The sequence below is a fragment of the Amblyomma maculatum genome, chromosome 3 (genome assembly GCF_055883805.1).
Source record: "Amblyomma maculatum isolate TAMU_Amacu chromosome 3, ASM5588380v1, whole genome shotgun sequence".
Lineage (NCBI taxonomy): Eukaryota > Metazoa > Arthropoda > Arachnida > Ixodida > Ixodidae > Amblyomma > Amblyomma maculatum.
In genome coordinates this window covers 37,801,103-37,808,669 of record NC_139346.1, presented here as the reverse complement: position 1 = coordinate 37,808,669, position 7,567 = coordinate 37,801,103, and positions in this window count along the sequence as shown.

The window sequence follows — 7,567 nt, the reverse complement described above, 5'->3', positions numbered from 1 at the left end:
ATGGGGAAAAACAAAACCAAGACCAGCAACCCAATACTTAGCCGATCGGCGTGTAAGTAGTCACGAGATCACCCTCGAAACGTAGAAACTTGCGTGCGCCGATGGTTCTCCTCTAAATTCTTGGCACATACCCACACAGTGGAATCGGCCAAGAATTGGGTGCAAAAATATTTGATTTTGAGATGAATAATTACATCGAAAAAAAAAAGAAATGATTGCTAAGAAATAGAAAAGGAAATTCTTCTTCCCTTCGTTTCTTTCCTTCTTCTTCCATTCTTCTTCTTCTACCTTGATAAATGGCACATACAGCGAAGGGGGATCGGCCAGGGTTCAGCGTGGACTGCGAAATGTCCTACAGATACTGAATTAGTATATTAAATGTTATATCAACTAAACAAAAAAAATAAGATTTAAGATTGCAGAATTGAATGAAAGGAAATAAAAATACGGTGCAAAAATTTGGAATACAAATATCAAGGGAATCTGTACATAGTTTTGATGTAGTTATGTAAATACTGACAAATTTGAGGCAACACAAATCCTTTTGCACAAACACTATAGGAGAGTAGAAGCGTGACCGACATCGTAAGTCTCAATTATGCTATTGGAATTTCTTTAGGCACCCTTCTCTGACGTAAAAACCTTCGGCAAGTGAAGGAAATGTTCAATATTTTGAATGTCAGCGCAAGCCTCACAAAGGCTTGTGGGGCTGAACCCGCATCTACATATGTGAAGATTTAGGCGGGGGATCCTACATCGCATGGGAGTCAGTTTACCTCACTCTGCCGTGATTGGCATGAACGAACTTTCCATGAGTACATGAGATGCTAGTATTCTGCCGTAGATAGCAAGGGATCTTTGCACGAGGTGGCTATGTATTGATAATGCTGAAAACGGGACATTCAAAAAATGATGATATTAGGGATTGGTGCATAGAAAAGGTGCATCAAGGGCTTATTTAGCTAAGAAATCTGCCGCTTCATTCTGGAAAATACCGCAGTGACCGGGGACCCAGTAAAGCGTATTTCTTTCACCCATCTCGGTATGAAATACTTTAGTGAGCGGCTCACAAGAGCTTGCCGTGCTGACTCCAGTGACAATATAACAGAAAGAGAATCTGATAGAAAATATGTTTGACTGATTGCGGGGAACTTTTAAAAGTACAAACCCAATTGTCATAAACTCTGCTAAAAATATCGGTGTGTAGTCCGGGACGCGCACCGAAAAAATCCAGACTCTGAAACAATTCCAATCGCTGCTTTCTGCGCAGTCCAAGACGCATCAGTGGCGATTACACTGTGATCAGAGAACGTTTCAAAGTGATCAGATAGAAGACATGATATTAGACTTGAAAGTAAGGGCTTCATACTAGATGGAAATATAGAATCAAAATTGATGTTCACAATAGGACTTATAGAATCGAGGTCCACACCAATGTTTGCTGAAATGCTCTGCGTGAAAACAACCTGGGGCATGCAGAATCTTGGCCACCGGTGAGAAAGAAAGAGGGCCGGTTTTGACACAAAAAATAGGTATAGCCACACCGGGAGTAGCCTCAAATGACTTTAAGAATGATTTGACAGGTAGAAGGCGGAAACGGGAGTTAAGGTCCGGAATACGGGCCACCAAGTACAGAACAGTGGTGGAGATTGACTGAGGAACACCTAGGCAGAGGCGCAACGCACGCCACTCTAAAAGCAGAAAAGGATACAGATTATATTTTGGACAACCAGAAAAAAGAATGCAGCCAAATTCCTGAATCGTTCTCACATACGATTTGTACAGAAGTATAAGAGAACCACTGAAAGATGACGAGCTTGTTCTTTCTCACACTTCATTTTTCTCTCCTCAGCGCTGCCTGACAGTATTTTTGAACACGAGTTTCTTCAAGTACACTTACGTACTATCATAAAAAAAAAAAAACGCTTCGCGCATGATGGTTTTCATGGAGTGATATATATCTTTATTCCTGACACTAGAGACGACTTATCGGTTTTCAAAACTTACAATGGGGCTAAGAAGTAGACGTGCTTAATTTTTAATGCGGATCGTTCAGCGTGAGTAAGCTTGCAATATATATCTTTTGTGAAGATCTGGGCGATGAATTATATTGAGCCTGTGCCTGTGAAATTGTTTTAATATTTACACGTAGACTGAATAGAAGACTCTTTTCTTGGAGCAGATATTTTAAATATATACACGGCGGGTCTCGAGGGAGAGCGCAAGAGTGCGCCGTGATCCGGCCGTGATCAATAAAAGATAAAAGGAGTGACTGAATAGATATGTGCGTAGGGCACCAGGTAAGAATGGCCGCGGCCACATTAATTGCAAGAAAATCGTGAAAACGGCGGCAGCAGCGACCGGGCGTGGCGTAGGTATCCAGAGCGTTTTGAAACATCCTTCGGGCGCTTCATCATCTTCGTCATGCTGCCTGTGCTGGTCACACGCGCCGCTGCAAGTGTTCGTTAGTATGTCGTTGCTTATTTGTGGGGCAAAATCCAATGTGTGTTTGTATCCCACGCCTTAAATTTTAAAGCTAGCTGCACGATGCATAGACGATGGATAATTTTTGTTTGTATTTTAGGAAGGCCTTTTGGAAACCCACTGAGTACCCAGCGACTTGTATTAGTACCCAGCGATGGATACCCAGTACCTATCGCATGCAAGACGTACTACTTTGCTGCTTTACCGTAATGTGCATGCACCCACTATGGTGTGCTCCACGGGAGACAACTTCTGGGCCCGCAAGTTATCCCAGTGAAGCTGCCAAGATCAGCTGTGACACATGGGGGTGCTACCGTGTAGAGGTTCGACAGAGGCATGCAGCCCCGGCTTTTCTACCAAAAGGGGGCAAAAATCTTACGCAGTAAGATAAAACGGCATTCGAATAGAGCCTCATAGCCATCGATGTCGTACATGTTGAACTTTCGGGAAACGCTTAGTTAGCTTGTCTTCCGGATTGGTATGAGTGTCAGTCGGTGGTTAATTTTTTTTTTTCAAATTCTGTTTCCTACAAACTCCCGTAAAGACATCAAATGCGAGGGACAGAGAGAGAGAGGAGAGAGGCAGGCTATCGAATTCCTTTATAAAGTATATCAAAAAGCAGTACACGTGCGTTTGGCAGTCAAATGAAGAAAATATACCGCAAAACGTACCACTAGATGACTGAAGCCCTTACCGTTCTGAAGCCATGCATGACTATAAGCAAATATTGCCAGCCTAAACGCTATGAATTGCCTCAGAGCGAATAATGCCTTCTAGTCATTTGAAGCTCGCAAAGGTTATCGAAGTATATGTTCTGATTTAATCACAAGGGAACGAAGACATACCTTGTGTACGCGCACTATGTTCTCCTTTCCGGCTTCGTTGTAAGAGATCATTGAAGCCCAGCAAGGAACCTGGCAGTGATAGCTGCTCAGGTCTTAAAAGGGAGACATGACAGGAAATGTGGAATTGAAGAAGTGTTTGAATTTCATTCATAGATCATTATGCTTTCTTTCACGCCGAGTAAATTTCAGGCTAAATAGGAGGGTAATAAAGTTTGCCAACAACCGACATGCATCCTTTTCTTTTATTAACGAATGACAATGTATTAAGCTCCACTTGAAGGCATTGGAGAGAAACCCATATAACAGAGGGAGGCCTATGTCTATGCGCTAAGCGTATATCAATTCTCGTCTTCCTGTTTGCGAGAGCAAATTTGTCGTTGCCCTTACAGTAGCGCCAGGCACTGGCTTGTCTCAAGCTGTGTGGAGGTCGATGGGCGCTCGGTGTTGGCTCAGTCGTGCTGGAACATGCCCCGCTCGAAAGCGAAAGCGTATTACGATCGACATATGATACGCATTGACTCCGATTGCGGACCAAGGACGCCAAATCGTATGCCTTAGTCTATACTTGCTGCTCTGGTTTGAGAGTTTGGGGCGCATTGAGGCTCAGTGGCAAGTATAGAGGCGCCGTGCGCGATAATTTTTTTTTTCTCCCCGAATTAATCACCTTCCTCACTTTCTGCATCACGATCGAGAAAAAAAAAGGCGTACTTAGCAGCAACTAAAACGTGTAACTGGGATAAAGTTCTGTAGATAGTCGGGATGTTATGCAGAGGCGCTTTTAGGAGTTTAGCCACGGTATGGTTCACTGTTTTACGATAGTACAGTGCGAGCATGCCCAACCACCTGCGGTTTACTGGTTTACGTCGCATGTTTGCCGTGTTGTCGACACTGATAATAGCCGTATATCATGGCAGATCTCAACACAGAACAACTGTGCGCAGTAATTGTTATTACGTGCTATTGCGCGTCGGGCAAAATAAATTTGCTGATTCTGGCTTCAAAGAAGATCGCGCCTTCTCATCAGCAGATACCTTCACGTGGTGGTGAGGAGGCCTAAGACATCAAAAGAAGAGACTGGTCCTGCCCTGAATAAACTCTTTATTGGGCTGACTAGCGCCCGCGAAAAGAGGCAAGCAAATCAGCTTCGGCGAAAGCAGCCAATCGTTCTCGTCAGTCGTCAAACTGCGAATGCACTCGTCAGCACTCTGTTTAAAGGCGGCAAAAAAGTTCTAGATAAAGCCGCAAAAATGAATAAAACAACGTGGAACAATCTTGAAACAGACGCGAATGGCTGCAGTCATTCCAGATCGCGAGATGTGTACTCGCGCAAGATTAATAAATCCTATTTGAATAAAAACCACGCACGCTGAAGAAACTGACTGAGAAAGATTGACGGCACCAATATCCTTTCAAGTCCGAGTTTTCGCCCGTTCGAAAACTCTTGAAAACAATAAATTCGCCCCAGTGACTGAGCATGCACCATCAAACAAAATAAAGCCTTGTGACATTGCCTAGATCATTCAACACGTTATAACCAAACTGATGAGGGTGCATGGCGGGGGCAGTTGACACAAACAATAAGGATTACAGTTGTTCGCAACAATACAATTTCTTCATGATAATCAATCTGGTTGATAGTTTTAGGTCTGAGCTTCGTTACATTATCAGGCCACACTGAGGAATAAGAAAAAGGACTGATGCTTCACATAACCAAGTGTTATGGACGTACTTGTGACAATTACAGCTCGGAGACAGAATAACCGAACACATAGGTAAGCATAATGGAACAAAACATAAATCAGCTTTAAAGCTCTTCATAATAACTGTTTTTATGACTCTACTTTATCTTCGCGCTCAGTGACATAGTACTTACGTGCCTATACCGGGAATGCTTCTAAAGGTTCTCAGAAATACGGAGTTCAAAATGGGAAGATATTTTCCGGAACCACTTGAGAGCGGCAATGGAGGTAGTTTATCGTAGAAGTTCTCATAACAACATAGCTACCTGACTAACGCTCACTCGCTAATTAAATGTTTAATCAATACAGTTGGGTGGTTAGTGCAAAAGCAAGCTTTCGAATGTGAAGAAGCTCCGTTTGAAGCAGCGGTTTTTTCTTTTCTTCTATTATTTTTTTCTGTTTGCGTGCAAAATCCACCTGTGTGCATTAGATGCGAAGGAAGCTCATTGGAAACACGACGTCCTCTGGTGATGTTTTGCAGTGTCTCAGGCGCCATTTAGAGCCATCTGCTGAGATTTTCCGTACCATGCATATTATTTTGTATTGCCGCTCTAAAAATGACGGGGACGCTGTCGGCAATGTCAGTATACATTTGTCTGTGTACTCTCGAAAGCAAAAGTGGTTACTCACTGCAACGGGTGATGGAGAAAATTTTGAGTGGATAATATAATGATCCCCTTCATGGATCACGGCCTTGTCGTGGCGGAGGGGCTTGCGAAACTCGATGAAGTCGTGAGCTCTGCTGTGTAGGGCCACCCAAGATAGACAGGTCACGGCAGAGAGTTCTGACAAAATGTGATTCACTGGAGAAGGTAATGGCAACCCACTCCAGTATTTCCTGCCAAGAAAACCCTATGGCCAGTCACAATACCATTAATGATATGGCACCGGAAGATGAGTCCCCCAGGTTGGAAGGCGTCCCACATATTACTGGGGATGAACAAAGGGCGATTCCTAGTAGCTCCAGGACGAATGAAGCGGCTGTGCTAAAGCCAAAAGGACGCTCAGTGGTGGATGTGTCGGGAAGCGACCGGAAAGTCCGATGTTGCAAGGAGATATATCACATAGCAACATGGAATGTAAGATCTATGACGCAAGGTAAACTGGATGTCGTCAAGCGAGAAATGGACAGATTGAACATTGATATCTTGATTATCAGCGAGCTCAAGTGGACCGGAAGCAGAGAATTTAACTCGGCGACCATTATGTCTTTTATTGTGGGCACGAATCCAAGAGAAGGAATGGGGTCGCTTTCATAGTAAACAGAAGAATGGGCAAAGCAGTGCTAGGGTACAACCCCAAAAACGACCGAATGATTTCACTTCGGATCCAAGGTCACCCTTTCAACATAACAGTTATCCAAGTCTATGCACCGACCACTACTATTGAAGAAGCTGACGTTGAGAGATTTTATGCGGACCTGCAATGCCTTTTAGACCGCACCCCATCATCAGACGTCGTTTTTCTCATAGGAGACTGGAATGCTAAGATCGGGAGTGAAGAAATATCCGGAATTATAAGCAAGTTCGGTCTTGGCGAGCCAAATGAAGCTGGGCAGAGGCTAGTAGAGTTTTGTCAAGAAAACAACCTGAACATAGCGAATACTCATTTTCAACAGCACTAGAGGCGCCTGTACACATGGACTTCACCGGACGGTCTGTACAGGAATCAGATCGATTATATTCTTTGCCGGCAGAGATGGAGAAGCGCTATACAAGCAGTAAAAGCAAGGCCTGGGGCCGATTTTGGCACCGATCATCAGCTTCTTGTTGCCAAAATTAAGGTTCGATTGAGGAAAACGCAGAAAACTAGAAATCCTTTCAGGTATGATCTGGATCAAATTCCATTAGAATATGCTGTGGAAGTGAGGAATCGATTTCAAGAATTAGATCTAGAAGACAGAGAGCCCGAAGAGATGTGGACTGATGTTCGTGATATAATACAAGAAGTTGCTACTAAGGTTGTTCCAAAGCAAAAGAAATGCAAGAAAGCAAACTGGTTATCTGAAGAGGCTTTGCAAATAGCTGAGGAAAGGAGGATGGCAAAAGTTATGGGGGAAAGAGAAAGATACAAGGTTCTCAATGCGGATTTTCAGAAAATAGCAAGGAGAGATAAGAATGCCTTCCTGAACATACAGTGCCAAGCAGTTGAGGACAACAGGCAATTGAGGAACACAGGAGCTCTGTATAAGACAATCAAAGATATCAAAGGAAGCTTCTGTGCTAAGCTGGGCATGATAAAGGACAAACGAGGCAAGGACCTCACTGAAGCCTTAGAGATAAAGAAGAGGTGGCAGGAATACACAGAACTGTACAAGAAGGACCCAAATGTGCAAACCCAACATAAGACGGTTGTGATTACTGATCACGAGCCGGGCATCCTGAAGAGTGAAGTTTAATGGGCCTTAGCCAGCCTTGCTAAGAACAAAGCAAGCGGAATTGATGGCATTCCAGCTGAGTTGCTTCAAAACCTCAACCATGACGCTGTTAACATTCTGCA